The sequence below is a fragment of the Camelus ferus genome, chromosome 11, assembly GCF_009834535.1.
Source record: "Camelus ferus isolate YT-003-E chromosome 11, BCGSAC_Cfer_1.0, whole genome shotgun sequence".
Classification (NCBI taxonomy): domain Eukaryota; kingdom Metazoa; phylum Chordata; class Mammalia; order Artiodactyla; family Camelidae; genus Camelus; species Camelus ferus.
In genome coordinates this window covers 27,642,344-27,663,965 of record NC_045706.1, presented here as the reverse complement: position 1 = coordinate 27,663,965, position 21,622 = coordinate 27,642,344, and the positions used below count along the sequence as shown (strand labels likewise).

Sequence of the window (21,622 nt, the reverse complement as noted above, 5' to 3'; positions counted from 1 at the left end):
TTTACAGTCTCACCTGCTGGGACATCTGTCTTCGTAGCAGCTGCTGCTGAGTGCTCCACAAAAAGCCCAGGGTGAGTGGTCTGTGAAATTAAGAGAAATATAGTGCTAGCCTGGCCCCACTGCGATTGTCCCTCTGCACCCCCCTCATCCCCCACCACTTTCTATAAGAGGAAACCAGAACTTGACCTTCCTAACTCCCAGTCCAGTGCTCTTCCTTCCACACCTATAGCACTGTTTTCTTTTCCAGCATTGCAGCTTTGTGGACTGCAGCCTACATCTGTCCCAGAGGCCCCCAGCTGTGCCAGGCTTTCCTGCTGCACTGCCTGTGTTCTGGGCAGCAGTTCAGGAAGACCTGCTCAGGATATCTGGGCACCCTGGTGGCAGTGGGGGCCTAGTCCTGGAGGGGCTGGGCTCACTGTCACTGCTCCAAGTGTCCCGGAAGGTGACGTAGTCCTCCATTCTATAAGCCTGGACACCTGCAGCCTTACCATTTGTCCTGGATCTCACGTGACTCTGCAAAAAAAGCAGAGACCAGGCTTGTTTTGTCTTGGGCCTGGGGCTTGGTCTAGTTCTAAGAATGCCTATCTGAAGTGCAAAATGAAGTGAGATGGAGGATGGGCACTGTTGGTATTCTCTGGACAGGGCTGGGCATGGAGAGAAGGCTGAGTAATGCTCTCCTCTTCTCCCTAAGGAGAAAACTGAGACCCAGAGAAGTTCAGGTACATGCCCAAGTCACAAAGCCAAAGAGCAGAGCCAGGACTTGAACCCCAGACTTCCCTCTGTGGCTTGTGGATTCCTTTCTGCCTGCTTGTGAGAAGTGCCTGTGGGGAGTTCCATCCTGTTGTGCACTGACCCAAACAGCCGTGCAAGGGAGGAGGGCCCTAGGGCCAGCATGGACACTTCAGTGGGACTCAGGTAACGAGGCTGTAGCAGGTTTGACTCTGGTTGGCCCAGCCACTGCCCTCAGGAAATGTGAGGTCTAGAGGGGCAGCCAGCCAATGAACAAATACACAAACAGCTTATAATCACAAGTAGAGTGACTTCCTGGTTGAGGGGTGGAGAGGTGCCTCAAAACCTCTTCGTGGAGAAGAGAATGAGCGGCGGACAGAGAGTCAAGGCACATGTCATTAGGCTTTTGCTTCTACTGATTATGTGGGAACTCGGAGAAGACACAACTCCCGGTGCCTCAGTTTCCCCATCTGCAAAAGAGACTTTCTTTTGCAGACTTGTTGGTAAGATTAAGTGAGAAGTACCTGAAGATGCTTAAAACTGCTACAGTGTAACTGTTGAAAGAGGTTTTTGCAATCGCAGGAGGCAGCCGGTGCGTGGCCGCACTCTCTCAGCCCGGGGCTGTGGCTGTATGGGGCCCTTGGGACCCCAGATTTATAAATGGTTCAGCTGAAAGCTATTCTCCATTCTGCTGGTTCCTGACCACCCAGGGTCTGGGAAGGCTCTCCTAAATGTTCATAAGCTATTCTCCATGTTTCCCCAAATCAAGATAGAATGGTTCATTTGTCTGTAAATAAAACAGCAGATTTCTTTGCTTTTGGATGGAATGACACGCTCTCAGGATGGAACTCCTCTCACGCTGAACAGCAGTGGATTGGCAGGCCATGCATCTTTGATTAATTTAAAAAACAGGCTAGGAGAGGGAAGTGAGTGGCCCTGTTTGGGGAACTGTAGGTCAGAGAGGTCCCAGGGACCTTGTGCTCAGAGTGCAAGGGAGGAAGTCAGGAAGCCCCCAGGAGGTCCCAGAGGGCAGGACTGTGGAGGGGAAACCCAGGGCAGGAGTGGTAGGGGTGGGGGCCAGCTGATGGGGGAACCCGGGGCAAACAATAGCCTCATTAAGGAGAGGGTGCGGGTGAGGAGAAGCAGGGCAGGGCTTCAGCCAGTGAATCTCCTCTCCCCACCCTACCCAATGGAGCAATTGTCCTCTGCCAGGAGGGAGCTGGAGCCTTGGCCTGGGAACTGCTGGGTGCTTGCCCTGAGGGCCAACGAGGTGGTCGCTGCCTCTTTGCCTGGCCCCAGAATGGCTCTTCTGTGCTCGGGATGCCGAGGGTCTGGGCCACAGTAGGGGCTACCTGGCCCTTGCTCTTCCAGCTGGCGGCAGCTCTAAGCGTGGGCGCTCCGAGAAAGGGGTCCCTATTTCCCTCTTGCCCACTTCTGGGAAACCGAGGCCCCAGTTAGGTTTGTCTGAGACCTGGGCTCAGCCTATATCTTTTGGCTCTCCTGTAATCCCCCCGCCCGCTGCCTGCGCTGTGGCCTTGGGTCTCAATTGTTTCACCTGTAAAGCAAGGAAAGATGGGCTAGCAGTGCTTCTCACCTAGATGGATGGCATGCCACCACCTGGGTTTGGCCATCAGGACCACTGAGGCTGCTACGGGCGTTTAGTGGGCAGGGGCCAGGGGTGCTAAATTCCTGCAATGTCCAGCCTAGCCCTGCATGACTGTTACCAACCAGGGATCTTGGCCTCCTTAATCAATAGAAATTGGTAAGAGGCCAGACAAGAAATTCAGGCAAGACTACTGGGACTGTGCTACACCCTGGGGAATGAAAACAAGTCTCAGGTCTCTTGCTCGCTCCCTGAGTGGGGGCGAGCTGGTCCCTTAAATGCGGTGAAGGTAGGGGTGGATCCATGGGTTGGGCGGGAGGGGTGGCTTAGGTGGTCTGCCCACCCCCTTGGCGGTGCTGTGTGGGGGGAACACACAAAGTACCCTGCTTTTGCCCCCTACACTTCAGAAGTGGCAGTTGGATTTTTTGTCTTTTTGTATCTTGTTCACATTTTGCCTCAACTGTGCATGTACATAGTTATTTTTAGTCTCTTGTAATTTCTTTGTATCTATTTCTCGACGAGACATTTGTCCATGTGCAAGCACTGCCGCAAAGGGTCCCAGGTCCCAGCCTTTCTCATGACTAAGAGTTATCCTGCCCCAAAGGCCATCAGAGCCCCTGTGGAGAAGCACTCATGCATCAATGCTTTTCACCATTGCTGTTTTTAAAGTAAGGTGATCCTGATTTCAAATGATGTGGCTTGTGGGAACTCAGCCGATAAGACAGATGAGAGAGGCGAGTACGGTAAGGGCTGAGCATTCCCGTCCCCCACAGTGGCCTCTGTCCAGGGGTGTGAACCCTCTCCAGGGCCTCCTGCAGCCAACTGGGCCCCATTTGGCTGTTATGAGTGTTCTGATTGGTAAGACCTCTGTTCTTATTGGTCGGTGGTTACTCTGGTCCAGTGGACATCTGCTGAAATCGGTCAGTGTCTGTGCTCTGCCACTTGTTACTCCTCACCCCTGCATGTGCCCCATGGCTTTTTGCTTTTGATTAATTGTTAGCATTATGACGGGCAGGTGAGGTTTGGGGTTAACTTCCTATCTCTGGTTCCTAGACTTACCTTGACTGGGCTGGCTGACCGGGGCTTGTCACAGCCAGGAAGGGAGAGAGGTTCCCAAATTTGCAGTGCAGAACAATCACCTTGGAAGCAGGTTGAAATACACATTCAGATTACTCGGCCACCTGCAGATTCCAGTACTTTAGATGTCATTCCCCGGGGGTTCTGAGGTGGTGGTCTGGAAACCAGGCTGAGAAATGCTGGCCTTGGAGGGGGCTGTGCCCAGACCCTGCTTCTGCCCCTCCTCCTGTTTATGGTCGCAGCCACTCTCCAAGGCTCATGGGCCTCCTTGAGGCTGAAATGAGAACTGTCTCCCTTCTGGAAGCTCCACACAACCTGTGCCCTCTGCCTGGGGATATAGTTAGTTGGGTTCATGTCCATTTTACCTTCCCCAGCACCCAGCCTGGGGCTCTGATTAAGGGTGTTAGCAGAGATTTGTATGTCCTGCCATGGTGCTAAGTGCGTTATCATCTCATTTAAACTGCTCAGCAATGCTGACAGGTGGATGTTATTATCATCCCTGTTTATAGATAAGAAGTCAGGTGATTGAGGAACTTGCCCAAGGTCACACGGTTGGGAATCTTCCAGGTGGATCTGACTTACCGCACATAGTTTGAGTACAGGCAGGGCAGCTAGCCTGTCCTTCCTTCTGGGATTTCATTATCACCCTTCAGTGAGTGCTGTTATTCATGGTGCTATTATTAGTAATATTATTAACGAGGATTTTAATCTTAAGACTTCCCAGAGGTTCATGCTTAAGGAGGGAGGGATCCTCATAAGGACAGTAGCTGAGAACTGCTTGGGTCCTGGTGAGGACCTTTTATAGGGTGTTTGGGTGTCACATCTGTTTGGGTGTCACATTCATCCGTAAGGTAGCCATAAGGTAAGCAACTGAGGGAGGCACACACAGTCAGCCCCCATTTTACAGAGGAGGAAACTGAGGCTCAGAGAGGTTTAGTAACTTACTCAGAGTCACCCAGTGATGGAGCTGGGACTGAACAAAGTTCTGACTCTCCCAACGTTCCATATTTGCCCCATGATTCTGGATTATGCCAAGGTCAGGAAAACTTTCACGCCTTTTTAGCCTGAGATGTGTCCCTCCCTTGCCCACCCTGAAGAGCTCTGAAGATAGCTCAGGGTCCACTAGAGACAAAGAGGTCCATGCCCTCTTGACCTAATAATGTGGCCAGGGAACTTGGGGTCAGGGAAAGGTGCATTCTTTCTCTTCCTCTTACATTACAGCCTCTGGCTTCCTGAAATTTTTGTTAAAATTCCAAATCACTTGGCAGTAAGTCCTCTTCCCCACAGTTTTTGCAAACAGGAACCAAGCACCCTTCAGCTTCCAGACTGCACACTTTCACACCCTTGCCTGCTTTAAACTGGTGCCAAGGCCCCTTCAGGAGACAGCAGATACGTGAGCAGGACATCTAGAAGGCCAGGGAATTTGGTTGTTACTTCCCGGGCCCATCTCTGAGGGAGGCAGAAAGGACCCCAGATGCCTACAGGCCCCAGCATGAGTCCTTGGCCTGCCATTTCCTTCTCTGGGTCCCAGTTTCCCCATGTCGTTAAACAAAAAAAATAATATCATCCCGGTGAGAGGGTCAGATGAGATAATATATGCGAAGAGATTTTATCACTATCATTATTTGATTACCTGAAGGTCAAGTTCATTTAAAAAACTCTGCAGTGATGGAAATGCTCTGCGTCTTTGCTCTCCAATTCGGGAGTCACTAGCCACGTGTGGCTCCTGGGCACTTAAAATGTGGCTGGTGCTACAGAGGAACTGAATTTTAAATTAAATTAAATTAAATTAAAGTAAATTATTATTATTATTATTAATGTGAGATGAAATTCACATCACATGAAATTAACATTTTAAAATGAACAATTCAAGGACATAGAGTACATTCACAATGTGAGGCAACCACCACTTCTATTTAGCTCTAAAATTTTCATCACCCCAAAGGAAACTCTGTACACATTAAGCAGTTTCTTTCTGTATCTGCTGCCCCCAGCCCCTGGAAACCACCAAGCTGCTTTCTGTCACTATGGATTTGCCTCTTCTGAACATTGCTTAGGAATGCAGTCATACCGTATGTGACCTTTTGTGCCTGCTTTTTCACTTAACAGCATGTTTTGAGGTTCATCTATGTTGTAGCATGGATCAGTACCACAGTCCTTTCTAATGGCTGAATAATACTAATTTTAGTTAATTTAAATTTAAACAGATCCCCATGTGGCCAGTGGCTATTGTACAGGATAACCAGGAACCTTTAGAGCCTTCTGGGCAGTGAGGAAACTGAACCTCCAACTGTCTCCTGGTACCTGAGGGGATCCCATGGCAGAGTAGAAGGAGCCTGGAGGATGAAAAGGCTGAGAAGGGCACCCCAGGTTCCCCAAAGGAGCCCAACGCTGTGGCCAGTGACTGACATGCTTCATGTGTTATATAAGTTAACTCATTCCATCCTCGCAGTGTCCTTTTACATGGGTCTGTTTTACCATCATCCCTATTTGATAGAGGGAAAGACTGAAGCTCAGAGGGGTTAAGTCACTTGCCCAAGGTTACACAGCTGGTAAATGAGAAGAGATGAGTCTATGAACACAGGTCTGGTCCCTTCCCAGGGCCCATGATCTTTACTACTAGGCTACACAGTCCTTTAACCTTGATCCTGAGAGCTGCCCAGGTAAAAGCAGATCCAGAACTTCAGCGGCACCTACACAGACCCTCACACCTTGAGGCAGGGCTTTCTAGCACCATGCCATGTCAGCCTTCTTGAGGTAAGATCTACCTGGGACCTGGGGGGCCTCTTTGGGAGTCAGGAAGGGGTGGCTGAAGGGACACCTCAGAAGAGGATTAGGGAGTAGCCTCCATCGATTCCCCATTGTTTATCAATGAGTAACCTGGCCTGTTGGGGCTCCTGGTGCCCTCTTTGGGCCCCTCCACTATTAATTGATCTGGGAAGGAGACTCTGTTAATTGCAGACCCAAAATAAACAGGGCTGGGATAAATGCGGCTGATAGCAGATAGCTTTCCTGGCTGTGCTGCACTTTGCCCTTTGGAGAGGGGCAGTGGGAAGAGGCAGAGACTGAAGGGAAAGGAGTGGTCCTAGGAATGTGTATGGAGTGGGGGAGGGAAGACTGGCTTCTTTCCCAAAGGGTCAATCTGTATGTCCTTCTGGAAAGAAAGACTTCTGCTGGGCTCCTTGTTTTGTGTGCTCTGTCAAAGAGCTGGGGGCCGTGAGACTCTGATATTCATCTCTTTTCATCCCTCCCCTCGTCAATCCATCCACCCATCAATCCACCCATGCATCCATCCACCCACCCATCCATCCATCCATCCATCTAGCCATCCATCCACCCATCCATCTCCTCATCCCTCCCTTTCAACATTCTTTCATCCATTCATCTGCTCTCCTGGTATGTCCGTCCGTCTTGTTTTCTTTCCTGCTTCTCTCATTTCATTCATCCATTCTTCCCTTATTCTGTCTATTCATCTGAAAGTCCCTTCCTCCCCCACCCTCCCCCTCCCTCCCTCATCTCCATATCTTTCCTTCCCCCTATATAGTGACCACGTGTTTCTTGAGAAAGTTAGGGAGAAGGTTATGGAGAGTCCTCTGAGCCATGGGGTTCTGAGTCTGGGCCCCTGCTTGGCCCTGGTAGAGTTAGTTGCCTGACTTCAGACACACTGGCCGCTTGCTCAAGGTTAGATGGAATCTCTCCCTGAGGGAGTATAGAACTTTGTTCCTTCAGCCTAGGGACCACATAACTGATTCTCCAAGGGGGGACACTTGGAGAGTGAAAGGGGGTGCTACTAACAATTGCACTTGGGCAACAGAATAACCTGGGGTTGTCCTGGGCACAGCAGAACATCTGGTCCCCCTTCCTCAGCCTTAGCAGGGGGGCCTGTGACTCAAGCAGACTTTCTCTCCCAAAACTGACCCTGGATTTGGGATTCATTATGTCAGTAGCAACTTGCATCAGCATGAACCCCTTGGTCAAAGTTTGGTGTCTGATCTCTGTAGAAACCCAAGGTCCACACTCAGTATGACATGGAACAGTCCCTGAGGAGCTTTCCAGAAGTTGCTTCGTCCTAACAACGCCGTGTGGCGGGCAATGCAGGTATTATCAGACCCCTTTTACAGATGAGGAAGTTGAGGCTGAGTGTGAAGGGGTTTTCTAAAGCCTCACAGCTGGATACGTAATCCCTAAACCCACTCCCAGTTCACTCAGTACAACGTCGGACCTACAACCCTGTTTCCAAACCCCAAACCTGTGTGCATTTTGTAGATGGGGCACCTGAGGCTGAAGTGGGGAGGGGACTTCTTGGTTAGCCCATAGGCTATGCAGTCGGGGAGACTTTGCCTAGCTAAGTAGGGCCGCTCAGCCCCAGGGCAGGCAGGGTCCCAAGGACTGCCAAGAGCTAACAACAGCAGAATGTAACAATGGCTACCATTTATTGAGTCCTTGTTAAGTGCCAGGCCCTGTCCTAGGTGAGTTACACATTTTGTAGCGCAGTCAGTTCAGGTGGGTGCACAAGATGGCAGCTAGAGAGCAGGCCCCTTGGTCCCCTTTCTTCCTGCTCCCCGCCCTCCTGCAGAGCTCTTAGGTTCATCTGGGGGCAGGATGCATCCTGCCTGGGCCCTACCACCACCCAGTAATCCCTAACTGCTGCAGCTGGGAGATAAGATAGCACCAGCCCATTAATCAAGGCTCCTGGCAGGGAGGGTGGGGGTGGGGTGAGACAACACCACATCACAGGTGGAGATAAGCCCCCTCCTCCTGGCTCCCCCAAGGGTGGGGAAGTGGAGGATGCCGGGAAGTTTGGCCCTAGGTTCCAGTCCCAGGGCTCTGGGCCGATGGGTGGAGCCTACACTGGGTATCGGGGCAGGTAGTGCTGGGAAGGGCAGCCCCAGGGTGCAGGCTGGATTGAGAGGAGCCTGGAGACCTGGGTTCCCACCTCAGTGCTGTCTCTGCCTTTAGATAAGCTACTGCACCTCTCTGGGCCTGTCTCTGTGTCAGAACGCATGGGTGGGGGGCTAGGTTGGATGACCTGGAGCGACCCTTCACCATGAATGTGCTCAGTGACCTGTGTGCGCTGGGGCAGGTGATGGGTGGGCTCAGCTGACAGCAGGGAGAGGGCAGAGGCACTGCCTTGGGGCTAAGGGGCAGCAGGCTAGGTGAGATTTGTTCCAGAACCCGTGTTAGTCACCCTCACAGGAGTGCAAGTGGGCCGTGGTGGTGGTTGGGGGTTGGGAGCGCGACAGGAGAGAGGAAATGGGCCCTTGAGCCACTGCCCTTCAGGGGCCACTCAGTTCTTTTGGGAGCTGGAAAATTGTGGAGTTTGATTCAAATCCCAGCTCTGCTGCTGCCCTGGGTCATCTTGGGTGGGTTACTCAAACTTTGGTCACCTCAGTTTCCCCAGCCGTTAAGTGAGGGTGATAATATTTCCCTCTTGGGATTTTTCTTAGGAAGGTAAATATAAAGTGTTTATTAGCTCAACGCCTAGCAGATAGCAAACACTCAGTCAGTATTAGTTATTCTTTCTTTCATGGCCAGCTCCACAGGGCCTGGACCCTCTTCAATGCAGATTCTCTGTGACCACAGCTCTGGGGAGGAGACTCAGGCAGCTCAACCCCAAAGCAATTGCTGGTCCAAGGATGCTGATTATACAATGTATTAGTTATGTTTTTATAACTAATAAACAACAAACTTCAAACAGCAGACATTTATGATCTGTACAGTTTCTGTGGGTCAGGAATTCAGCAGCTTAGATGCTTAGATGGGTAGTTCTGACTTGGGACGTCTCATGAGGTTGCCATCAAGTTGTTGGCCAGGGCTGCCATTATCTGAAGGCTTGACTGGGGCTGGGGAACTTGCTTCCTAGTTCGTGCATGTGGCTGCTGGCTGGAGGCCATGTGGAGTGTCCTCATGACGTGGCATCTGGCTTCTCTGGAGTGAGTGATCCAGAAGCGAGCATGGAGGAGACATAGTGCCTTTCCTCGCCTGCCCTCTGAAGTTGCACACCATCACTCTCACTGTATTCTATCCGTTAGAGGCGAGTCACTAAGGCCAGCCCACCTGAGGGAAGAGAGGAACATCAGACACAGGCACATGCAATAACATGACAGTAACCCCAAGCAGTAACAGCTGTTCTATGCCTAGGTGCCCTGTGCTGGGAACTTGACACACATGATCTCTAACCCCTCACAACCACTTTTTAAATCAGAAGCTATGTTTCTTTTACAGATGAGAATACAGTGGTTCAGAGAGGCTAAGTGATTTGCCCAAGGTCACCCAGCCAGGAGGTACCATAGTGCTGTTTGGTTCTAGGAAGTCCTTCCCCACTGAGGCACCGCCCAGCTTCAGTCACACCCAAGCCAGCCTTGGCTCTGAAGCCACACATGACCATCTTGGGTAATAGGGCCTCCTTGGTTGTAGGATTAGAGATAATATATGAGGCCTACCTATACAGGGCATATAAAAAGCAGGAATTTTCAGACTCACACTGACCTGGGTTAGAATTTTGACTCCACCACTTTCTCTGTGCCTGTTTTCTCATCTATATGGTGAAGTGATAATACCCTCCCTGCAAGGACAGATGAGGTATGCGTGTAGTAGGTGTGCGGTGCTCGCTCTTCTTATCATGGGGTGGGACTGGGGAGCTCTCAGGGCTGGGCTGCTAGGGGCATGCCTTCCCTCTGCGTAATGTGCTCTCCCGGGGGAAGCAGTATCTCCTTTCCTGGTCTGGGGTCTCCCATCCAGGCCTTGCTTGGCAAAGACAGAGCATCAGAGGCATTTGCTGCTTTGCCAGCCCTGTGGGTAAGGCTGAGGCCAAGGCCCTCAAGCCTCAGGGCAGGAGGCCCCTCACTATGGCAGGACTCAGGCCAGGCTACTGACTCCCCCAGTACCCTCCCTACCCCCACCGATTTCTTGGCTCAGGGGCTTCTGGCTGGGAGCTCTCCTGAGCCCTGCCATCCTGTCTTCGCAGCATTTCCAGCATCTCCAGCATCTCCAGCATCGGGGACCTCCATGCACTTGCCCACTTCTGCCAGCAGAGGGAGCAGGTGCTGTTTCTGGGAACCTGGGACCCTTCAGGCAGGGGGTCTCATGTCCTGGGACGTCCTCAGTGGGGTGGAGTGGGATGATCTGGAGTGGAGCTGGCAAGGGTGGGAGCTTCATTCTCCCTGAGGGAGCCATCTCAGGAGATGGGGCCATGGGAAAGAAAGTGAAAGGAATCCAGAGGAGGAACAGAAGTCATCATATTTTTGCACCAAAATCTGTCCAGCAAATGTCATTCAATGCCTACTATGTGCCCAGCACCCTAGCAGGCACTGGGAGCCCATGTCAAGTGTGGACCCTCATATGGCTGACATTCAAGTGGGAAGGCTGGGACAGGCAAGATGTCCAAATGGAGTAATTGCTAACATGATGTCAAGGACATAAACAGAGGGCTGAGAAAGGCAAAGGCTGGAGGCTTGTCTCCACTGCCCACCTAGGTGACTAGGTGGGGTTGAGGTGGGGCCAGTCTGGGAGTGGGAACCGCTTCCTCCACACACCCTTTTTAGTGGTGGGCTCCTATTGTCACCAGAAATCACTGCAAGTCACCATAGGACCTGCCAGTGACAGCATGGAGGGTGTCGCATTCACTAGCCACTTGCAGGATCCTCTCGGAGCAAACCCTTGGCGGCCCTAGAGTTGGACAGGCCTGGCTTCCAGCCTGACTTAGTCACTTGCCAGCTGTGATCTTGGTTGGGACATGTAACTTCTCTATTTCAGCATCTGCAAGCAGTGACAGGAATTCCTGCGTAGTGTGAGGACTAGGGTGTGTTCATCCAGCTCTGCCTGGGGGGCTGGGGGCCTTAGTCACGTGCATTAGTTTTCTATTGCTGCTGTAACAAATATCCACAAACTTAGCAGCTTAAAATAATACACATGTATTTATTATTTCAGCTTTTGTGGGTCAGGAGTCCAGGCTTAGGTTAGCTGGGTCCTTTGCTTGGAGTCTCACAAACTTGCAATCAGGATGTCAGCTGGCAGTGGGGTCTTCTGAGGCTTGGGGTTCTCTTCCAAACACATGTGGTTTTTGGCAGAGTTAATTTCCTTGTAGCTATGGGGAATTCATCAAGTCTCCTTTTTCAAGGCTGGCAGGAGAGAGCTTTCTGCTGTCTCATCTCACCTGATTAGAGCAGGCCCACCCAGGATAATATCCCTTTTGATGAACTCAAAATCAACTGACTATCATATTCCATTATATTCACTGGTTCCACCCACACTCAAGGTGAGGGGATTAGTTAGGTCATGAATTGTGGGTGGTGGGAATCTTGGAGGCCATCTTAGAATTATTAACATGACAATTATTTTGACTAATAATCATGTAATAATCAATAATTATTGATTTTTCTTTAATTTTGAAACACAGAATGCACTTCAATTTTAAAGATATTGTTCAAATTCAGTAAAATATTTAACAAAAAGTAAAAATTGTGTTTACCAAACAAAAGCATTCTACTTCTCACTCACAATCTACATCACAAATTTTTTATTTTAAACACAAAACCAGTCTCCAGGTGGTCCCATAGAATGACAGGATTGATCACCACTTTTTACAGATTCTAACTCCCTGCCAGATTTTTTTAAATTTGGCCTTTAATTTCTTTAAACATAGTAAGCGTAGTTGTTTATAGCTTGCATCTGATAATACCAATACTTCATGTACTTTTGGGTCTGTCTCTACTGTCTATTTTTCCCTCAGCTTTTCTCATGGATGTTAGAATACTATCTCGAAGCCTTGGATTCAAAATCCAGGAAGTATTTTTATTTGCTTCATGCATATGCTTAGGGGTGTTGTTATTCTGGGACCACCACAATTCCGTTTCAAGGCTTGGTATTTCCTGGTAAGAGACCAGGGTGCAAGTCTGTACAAGGGCTGGTTCATGTCAGGTTTGTTCCCTGACTTCTCTGCACCCCAGCTAGCGTATTGCAGTTCCACCACTGTGCAGGGCTTTCAGAGTTCCCGCCTGGGACAAGCTCTGGGTTTTCGCTTCTTTCCTTCCAGTGCTGAGGGGATACTCAGAGTGCAGCTCCTGCTCCAGTACCTGCTTCTCCTGGGAAAGCAGGTGTCCTCTGGTAAGAGCAGCTTTATAGGCTGGGTTTCTTTTTTTGGACTTTTGTCTTCTCCCGGATCTTAGCCCAGCAATTCCTCAGCAGTTTGTCACCTTTGTTGTTTTCAAGATTTTTTTTCCAATTTTGGGGGGGGGGGGCTCACCTTTCTTTCACTGTCCTCAGTAGAGAACTGGCCTGAATTACCTTGTCCACCATGACCAGAAGTTCACATGAAGAATGAGTGACTGTGACCCTCCTGCTCGAGAAACAGCAACCCAGGACTTATCCACTGAGAGGCTTTGCTGCCTTCCTGGGCTTCTTTTTATCACAAAGAGCCCCATTTTGGCCAAGAACACATCTGTCCTCATCATGCCGGCTGAGTAGTGCCACCCTCATATGGCCACTCTCTTGGCCCCAGTTTTCCTCTTGCCATGGGCAGAAGTAGCAATGGTCAAGGAGTTAGGAGGTTTGATCTCAGTCCTGGCTTTGCCACTTGCTCATTCCTTGCCACAGATAAGGAAGTTACTTCCTCTTTTAGGTCTTTGCTTTTTTTTTTTTCAAGTTTATCTGCATCATGGGATTAAGACTCAGAGTTCCTAAGATTATCTCAGAAGATAACGCCTGTGAAAATGCCCAGTGTGCTGCCTGACACATTAGAGGCCCCAGAAATGTTTGACGAATGTTAATCTGAACCAGTTACACGACTATATCAATTTAGTTGCAACTATTAGGAAAATCTCCCAAGTAACAATAGCTTTAAAAAGAGTTTATTTCTCTCTCACGTATCAGGCATCTGAAGGCAGGTAGTTCAGGGCTGGGTTGGTGGCTCCACGTTTGGCTGGGCCTCAGAAGCCTTCCATCTGGCTGCTCCTCCATCCTTAGTGCGAGGGCTGCGAGGGCTCCATCTGCATCTCAGGCAGCAAGAGGAGGCAGTGCATACCCTGCCCTTCCCAGAGACTTCTTGGCAGTCCTACACAACATACCTCCTTCATCCCATGGCCGAACCTTGCATATGGCTCACACAGAGCTGCTGGGGAAGTGGGGACGTGGAATCTCTGAGCTGGGTTGCACTCAGCTACGTGTAAGTTTCCTTTTCTCAGGAGGACAGGGGAAAGGGAAATTGGTAGGCAACTGGCAGTTTCTGCCACTGTGACCTTGACTGAATCACTTTTCCCCCTTGAACTTTAGTGTCTTCTTCTGTAGAAATTGGTGGTGGAGGGTGGGTGCGCTCGTGGCATCTTGGGTGGCGCCATTCCTCACTGTGCAGAACTGTTCTAAGGCAATGCGGGACATGTGACATCCCTCGGTCGTGCCTATGAAATGCCAGTAGTACCTCCAGAAGTTGTGATCACCAAAACAACCCTGCTCATTTCTAACATCTCTAGGGAACAGTACTACTCCCTGTTGAAAACCCATGGACTAGACAATTCTCAAGTCCTTCTAAGAGTGGCATTCTGTGAGAGCCTTCAGGCGGTCAGAGGAGGAAAAAGGACAGAGTAAGGAAGGAACCAGGACAGAACTTTTCAAGGAATGGCAAGAACCCAGAACACCTGGTCCCAACAGGGCCCACTGCCCCTCCCCAAGGCCCTTCACCATGCCCCTGGCGTGAGAGATGGAGGGAAGAGCTGGCATGCTGGCCTCTGTCTGTCACGATGGCCTCATTAGTGGCTCCCACATCCATTGGCGGGATCTCATAAGTGGGGCCCGCCTGACCTTTGGGGCAGCAGATGCTACATCTTGACATGGCTGATCAAAGCCCAAGGGTGCAGCCTCCTCTCCCGCAGGCTCTCAGCCCTTTCCTGCCCATGGTTCCTGCTGGGGATGGCAGTTAGGTGGATCATAGGGTGCTCAGCCCAGTGAGTTCTGATGGAGCCAGGGGGAGGAGGTGTGAGAATCATGCTGCCTGGATTTAAACCTGGTTCCCACACTTACCGAAGTGTGTGACTTTGAACGAGACCTTTTTGTCTTGTTTGTTCCCTCATCTGCACAATGGAGATATGGGTAAACCATGGAGAAGAGTAGCTGGCATACAGTAGGCACTCAGGAAGTGATAGTTTGTCTGAGTGGAGTCCCACCTCTCTCTTTGTTCCTGGCAGAGATTCTAATGCGCACAATAGAGCTTCCAGCAACTTGCCCAAAGGTCCCACAGTCAGCCAAACCTCATGCGCTCCACCACCCCATAGTGAAGAGGTGCATTCCCGGGGGGAGTAGGAGTGGACCAGCCGAGGCCACAGAGCCAGCAGAGCCAAGCTGAGCTTCACAGAGCCCACAGCTGCCCTCGGCTGTGCCCATCACAGGTCTGGAGCTCAGAGAGCCACTTGCCCCTGAGCAAACAGAGATGCAGATGCAGGCTTGCATGTAGCCTTAGAGTCTAGAGAGTGAGGACCGTGCTGGGGGTCGCGGGCGCTTGTGGCAGGCGTGCGAGGTCTGAGGTCAGGACCTGAGTGAGTGCAGCCTGGCTGTGGCACTCATTATCCCTGAGCTAACATAATAATTATGACCTATCATTACAGATGTCCGTGAATCGTGACTGTGAACTAGCAATGAGAGTAAGTATCTGTTTTCAGGGTTTATAGTGCTTACTCTGTGCCAGGCATTGTGCCAAGTGCTGTCTCTGACCTGTTCCCTTTAATCCTCTAGTCCTGTGTGGAAAGTACTGTCACTCCTGCTTTCAAAGTGGAGACTGCGCTGGGAGGGCCTAAGTGACTTGTTCAAGGTCACGTAGCAGGTAAAGCAGAGGCTGGGACTGGATCCTGCTGTGTCCACTTCATGGGTTACGACCTGGACGTACCTGTCATTTATCAGCAAGAAACAACTTTACCTCTCTGGACTTCCTTTTGCTCACCAGCAAAATGGTTTCAAATACGTTTATCCTGATTATGTCATAGTGGTTAGAACTAATTGAATAAGGGGCGTGGTAAGCATTGGTAAGTTCATCCATTATTCAATAAGCTATGATTTATCAAGCCCCTGTCTGGTGCTGGCCACTCTTCTAGGGACCAGAGGTACAATAGTGATCAGAACAGGTGAGATCCTGCCTTGGTCCCCCTCGGGGGATCTAAACTCTAGCGTGGGGCCTGGGTAGGGAGACATACAATAAACCAGTCAATGCATGAGCACGTATGATAATTTCTCATAGTGCTCAGTGCCCAGAATAAAATAAAACAGGTGATGAGACTCACTATTCTTCAGGTGGGTTGGTAGAGAGGGGCCATCTGAGCAGGTGACACTTGGAGCTGGAGCCTGTTGATGGAAAGAGCCAACGATGTAAAGAATATTACCCGTGAAGGGAGTGATGCTGGTCTGGCGGGTGGCCAGAGTGTGGTAAGTGGAGGGGAGTGCAGTATGACAGGGACCCAGGGGTTCAGGCTGAGGGAGTCGTGTGGGCACTGGCAGGAAGTTTGAATTTTAATATCAGGGCAATGGGAACCTGGCTGTATCAGTTAGAAATTCATGTGTTAAGGAAAACTGGACCAGCCATGGCTTAAACAAACAGAAGTTTATTTTTCTTACTTGAAAAGAAGCCTGCAGCCAGATGGCTGTTGATAACTAGTTCAATGGCTTTATGATGTTTGGGCTGACAGTCTGCCACCTCCAACCTGTCCCCGCTGGTTGTAAGTGGCTGCAGCCATTCTAGGCATCACAACTACGTACACAGCAGATTCTGCTAACTTATTCATCAGAATGGCTCTTAGCCGCAAGGGAGGCTGGAAAAGGGAGTCAGGTATAGGAATGAGCTTCTCTGGCCCGAGAGTGGAGGCAGGAAGGAGAAATGGGGCTTGAGACTGGTCTGCTGCCCCGGTGCTTCTCCATCATGCACGGGCATAGGATGGGCTGGTCTGGGCCTGAGATTCTGCATCTCAAGCTCTCTGGAGATGCTTATGTGGCTGGTCTGTTGCCCACGCTTTGAGGAGCACAGGTAGACACAACTGGAGAGTTTTAAGTAAGAAAGTGGTTACCTAACTTCTGTGGTTCTGAGGAGAATGCGGTGTAAGGGACAAAAGGGGACACTGACAGGCTAGTTAAGAAGTCAAACGTTATGGCCACTTGGGTACAGGTGATGGCAGGGGAGATGATGCTGGCGGGTGTTAATTTTTTTTAATTTAAAAAATTGTGGTAAAATATATGTAACAAATTTTATTATTTTAACCATTTTTAAGTGTACAATTCAGTGGCATTATATACATCCCCAATGTTGTGTAACCATAACCACCATCCATCTCCGGAACTTTCTTATCATTCCAAACAGGAACTCTATATCCATTAACTGTTAACTCCCCACTCCTCCAGCCCTTCACCACCCTCCAACTCCAGTCTCTGGTAACCTCTATGCTATTTTCTGTCTCTCTGTATTTGACTGTATTTGTATTTATATAAGTAGCATCATACAATATTTACCATTTTGCGTCTGGCTCATTTCACTTAGCATAAGATGTTTCAAGGTTCATCCACGTTGTATTAGAACTTCATCCCTTTTTAAGGGTGAATAATATTACATTTGTGGATATACCACATTTTATTCATTCATTAATCTATTGATGGGTATTTGGGTTACTGTGAAGAATGCTGCTATGAACATGGGTGTGCAAGTGTTTGAGTCTAGTGGTTGGTTTTGAGCTATGTTTTGGAGCTGGACCATCAGAACTTGCTGATAGTAGGAAGGAAGGGTAGGGACAGAATTAAGAATGACTCCTGGTGATGGTGGCGTTAACTAAGATGGGGAAGAATTTGAAAAGTGCTCTGCAATCATCGGGTAGTATCATTATTTTATTCAGAATTGTTTGAAGGAGTTATCAGCTATGAAATCATCAATAAAGGCACTAAAACATCACTTTTGTAAGACATACATCTAGCGCCTGGGAACCCCGGTTTCCATATTCCCTCAGTAACTACCCGATTTAAATCAGGACTTGGCAAACGATGGCCCACAGACCAAATCCATCCCACCACCTGGTCTTGTACACTCGAGAGCTAAGAATAGGGTTCACAGTTTTAAATGTACGTGTGAAAAAAGACCATGCAGCCCTTTAGCTGACAGTTGTTCAGTTTTGCCTCTTGGCTCGCACAGCCTAAAATATTTACTGTCTGGCCCTTTACAGAAAAAGTTTGCGGACCCCTGGCCTAAATTAATTGGTTTGGCTCAGGCTGAAGAAATGTGCTCAGTGGAAATAAAAAAAAACAAACCAAACCATATACCCCTCCCCACTGCTGACCTACTTCTGCAGTTTTTTGTTTTTGTTTTTCTTTCCCATAAGTCTGTGCTGGGTATACATAGAGCAAACTATACCCCCACCCAACCCAGTTCTGCCCTTTGCGAGCCCCTGCGTTTACCAGCCCCGGTCAGCCCCTACCATGGAACTGATTAATGCCAACCCAGTGCTGTTTATCAGGAACAAGTGATTTATTTTAGCATCTAAATTTTAAATGGTGTCTGTGCTTCCCAGGAAGCTGTCTGGTTTAGAAAATTGCCTATAATAAATACACGCAATAAATCCATTGTTTTGAACCTAAAGAAAGGTATTCAAGTTTTATAAGAGAAAATCAGTTTCTCCTCATCGTCACTAAATAGGTATTGTGTAAGTAAATAATTAAAAACAATGGTTTGAATCGTTGCTAAATTATCAGCTTTCCAAAATGCAATCACGGCTCTTATTTTTCCAATTAATCATGCAAAAAAATCCATTTGCTTGTATGTCCCTGGTGAGGCCTCCTTTCCACTCCAAAAGCATCCAAGAATCAGTGGCATTTGCTCAGTCCAATTGGCTTGGTCGTGCCTTGAAATGCCACGTGGGAAGATGCCTGGAGAGGGTGCCCTGTCCACTCAGGGGCACCAACTTTCGGAGTTTTAACTGTTGGCCCCAGTCCCAGATGGTCCTGTGCTTCCTCGCCTGATTCCACAGCGATGCTGTGACCTGGTTCTTAGGCAGGTTGGAGCTGCTCGTTCTTGAGCTCCCAAAGTTCTAATTCTTTCAGTTCATGTTGACTCAGTGCCCGAGGGGCTGAGTCCTAAGAAGGAGTCAGCTTCAGCTCCAAGCTGTGCCCCTTTCTTGCCTTCAGGGCCCGGGATTAGGACTGGGCTCGGGGCACACACAAGCCCCCAGACTTTGGAGCCTGTGCTGTGATTTCTAGCAAGTTGAGCTCCGCCAGCATCAAACCTCTTCCCTGGAGAACTTCTCACAACATCCCTTTGTGAGGGTGCAGGGCTTCAGCAGGAGAGTTCGGGGTCTCTTTGCAAATTTAGCCCCTGCTCCTTCTGCACACCAAGGGAGACTGGGAGCAGTGGTCTTTGTCAGACTATGGGAGGTCCTGGGCAATCAGTGTCTACTTGCCTCAGCTTTGCATAACTGAGAGGGATTCCTGGGACTCTGTGTCCCCTGCTGAGAACACTGGTCCCAGGGTGACTCGCTGGTTCACTTGGTGGAAGTGGCCGGCAGCTTCTCTCTTGCAAAGTTCATTCATTCATTCATCAAATGCCTACACAGCATCTTCTACGTGCTGGCCACTGTCCCACACAGTTGGGACACACCAGTGAGCAAAACAAGTCCCCTGTTCTTGTGAGGCTACACAGGCATGTATTCAGTTCTGCTCTGGAATGTAGCCCGGTACTGGGGGGCCCAGAGGTAGGAGGAAAGATTGCTGTATGCCTGTGTGTCCAGGGTGTTTCACATGAGAAGAGATGTTTGCTGGGGTCTTGAATGCTGAGTGGGATTCGCCACAGCACACAGGGGCAGGGTCGGGAACAGAATTCCCAGTTTTTTTGCAAAGAAATCAGCTCCAGGAGGGGCCACGCAGAGGAAAGGGCAACTGTAGGCTGAGTGGGGGCCACTGAGGGACTTTGAATGCTGTGCCAAAGACTTTGGACTGTGCATTTGAGCCTCATTTTCAGGGCCCCCAGCAGTGAGCATTTCTAGGGGAGCCATTCACAGACTTCAAGGTGAGTGGTGCCCACTACATTTGGGTGTCCTGTCACTCTTCCCTTCCACTCTTCCTTGGTCATGGTCTCCCCCAGGTCTCTGGCAGAGGGCTGGCTCTGTGGGTGCCTGTTGGAGAGCACTGCGACCGCCTGTCTCATCCCCTACCCTGCTAGCGATCACATTGAATAACTTCTCTCCTCCCGAGGTGCCTGCGTGCCACACCTCCTGATTTAGGACCCGAATTCATTAGCACCTGCTTGGTTTTCTCTCTGAGCACCTTCAAGGTGCCAGATTCCCTGAGCCTGTCTTTCTCAGCATGAAGTGATTCTTTGTGTCTGGAGATCCTAACTGTGGGTTCTGAGACAGCAGCAGGTGGGAGTTTAGGCTAGGTGACCGCAAGTTTGGTCCTGCTGAAAATGCAGACCCCGCTTCAGATCTACTGAATTTGAATCTCCAGGATGGAGCCTGGAGTCAGCTTTTTGGACTGCCCCCAGGTGGTCTTTATGCATGTCAATGTTTGAAGACTGCTGTATAAGAGAAGCTCCTTAACATTTTGGGGAGCTGGGGCTAGGTTTCCTTGATTGGATGTCATGCATTTAGCACCCAGAGATAGTGGGTCCTTGGCTCAGCTGGCCTCTGCCTGGCAGTGCCTAGGTCTCCCCAGTCACTACCCTCGAGGTTGCTGTTCTTGGTGGAGAGGGTGAATCTTCCTTAAAGCTACATCTCCTTGCCTGGGATTTCTACCCTGTGGCTCACACCAAGCAAGCCTAATGCTTCTCCCAGGTGCATCCCTTCAGACATCTGAAGACTGCTGTCATATGAACATCCTTGGATTTGGGGGCCAGTCTTTGTCTATTATGATCTCTAGACCCTTTTCTCTCCTGGGTGCTCTCTCGGATGATGACTCTGTGCTATGAACTTTCTCTCTATTCTCATTTAGTCCTCCCAACATCCTGATAAGTTTGCCTTAAAAAAATTTTTTTTTTTTGAAGTGTGGTTGATTTACAATGTTAGTTTCAGGTGTACAGCAAAGTGACTTAGTTATACACATACATACGTATATATTTTTCTTTTCAGATTCTTTTCCATTATATGTTATTTCAAGAAATCAAATGTAGTTCCCTGTGCTACAGTAGGTCCTTGTTGTTTATCTATTTTATGTATAGTAATGTGTGTCTGAAGTTTGCTTCTGTTATCCCCATTTCACAGATGAGGAAATATAGGCCCGAAGAGGCAAAGAGACTTTCTTAAGGTTATGACTAGTTTGTGCCAGAACTAGGATTTGAACCCAAGGGTAACTAGAACATCAAAGCCAGAGCTCTATTATCCCCATTTTACAGCTGGGAAAACTGAGGGACCGACTCAAGTCACACAACAGCAAGTGGTAGACCCTAGAGCCCTCATTCTTCATTATTATGTCAATTACTGCCTTCCCACAAAATCATCATCCCTCTATCAGAACCTCTGCTGCCTAACACAGGGGCTGGCAGGCACCTAGTAAGAAGCCAAAGGAAACATTGGTTAACATAATTATTGATCTTATTCTTAGAGCTTGACACTGCTCCCATCCTATAAGACATTATATATTATATATATATATTTATATACATTTATATATTTATGGACAAAAGTACCCATATTACATCAAAGGGAATACATTTTCAAACTTGAAATACTGTAAGATAACTAAAATTGCTACTGTTGGGTGAGGGAGGGTATTTCAAACCATTCTTGGGAGTGACTGGTGCTGTTCACTACGACTGACATTTACTGAATACCTGTCATGTGCCCAGAAGGAGACGGCCCCCGTTGTCAGATCCTAGCCTGTCTGCTCACAATCAAACCCTTCCCTGCAGACTGACTCAGAGTCAGTATGGGAGGCCATGTGCTTCATGACCCCTTCCCTGGGTTCAAAGGCCAAATGTTAATTAGCCCAAACCAGCTGGAGGAGAGGGAGATGCAACGCTGGCCAGTGAGCCAGTGAGACATAGGAGAAGTATTTAGGGGGGATATAAAGAGAGAACCTCTACTTTTAATACTTCACTTCTGATGCTTCTGGTCACCCAATATGTGAGGGCTTTTCCTGCACCAGGAGATTGTGGACACCAGCTGGGTGTCCTCCAATTCAATTCAGTTCTGATACTATCTACCCAGAGCTAGCGTCAGATTCTACAGGTTAAGGACTCAGTCCCATGAGACTGGCAGCCCACCTCCCCCA

General features: G+C 49.2%; 1 protein-coding gene across 2 annotated transcripts in view; it reads left to right on the top strand.

The window, feature by feature from the left end:
* The window catches only part of GOLGA7B (golgin A7 family member B), a 63,840-nt gene continuing 42,218 nt past the window's right edge, over positions 1-21,622 (top strand). The window contains exons 1-3 of one of the 2 annotated variants that reach the window (XM_032491151.1): positions 1-71; positions 15,004-15,039; positions 15,131-15,218. The gene's annotated coding sequence lies outside the window, so the exon portion shown is untranslated. The remainder of the gene's footprint in view (positions 72-15,003; positions 15,040-15,130; positions 15,219-21,622) is intronic. The other variant, XM_032491152.1, reaches the window with a different exon arrangement.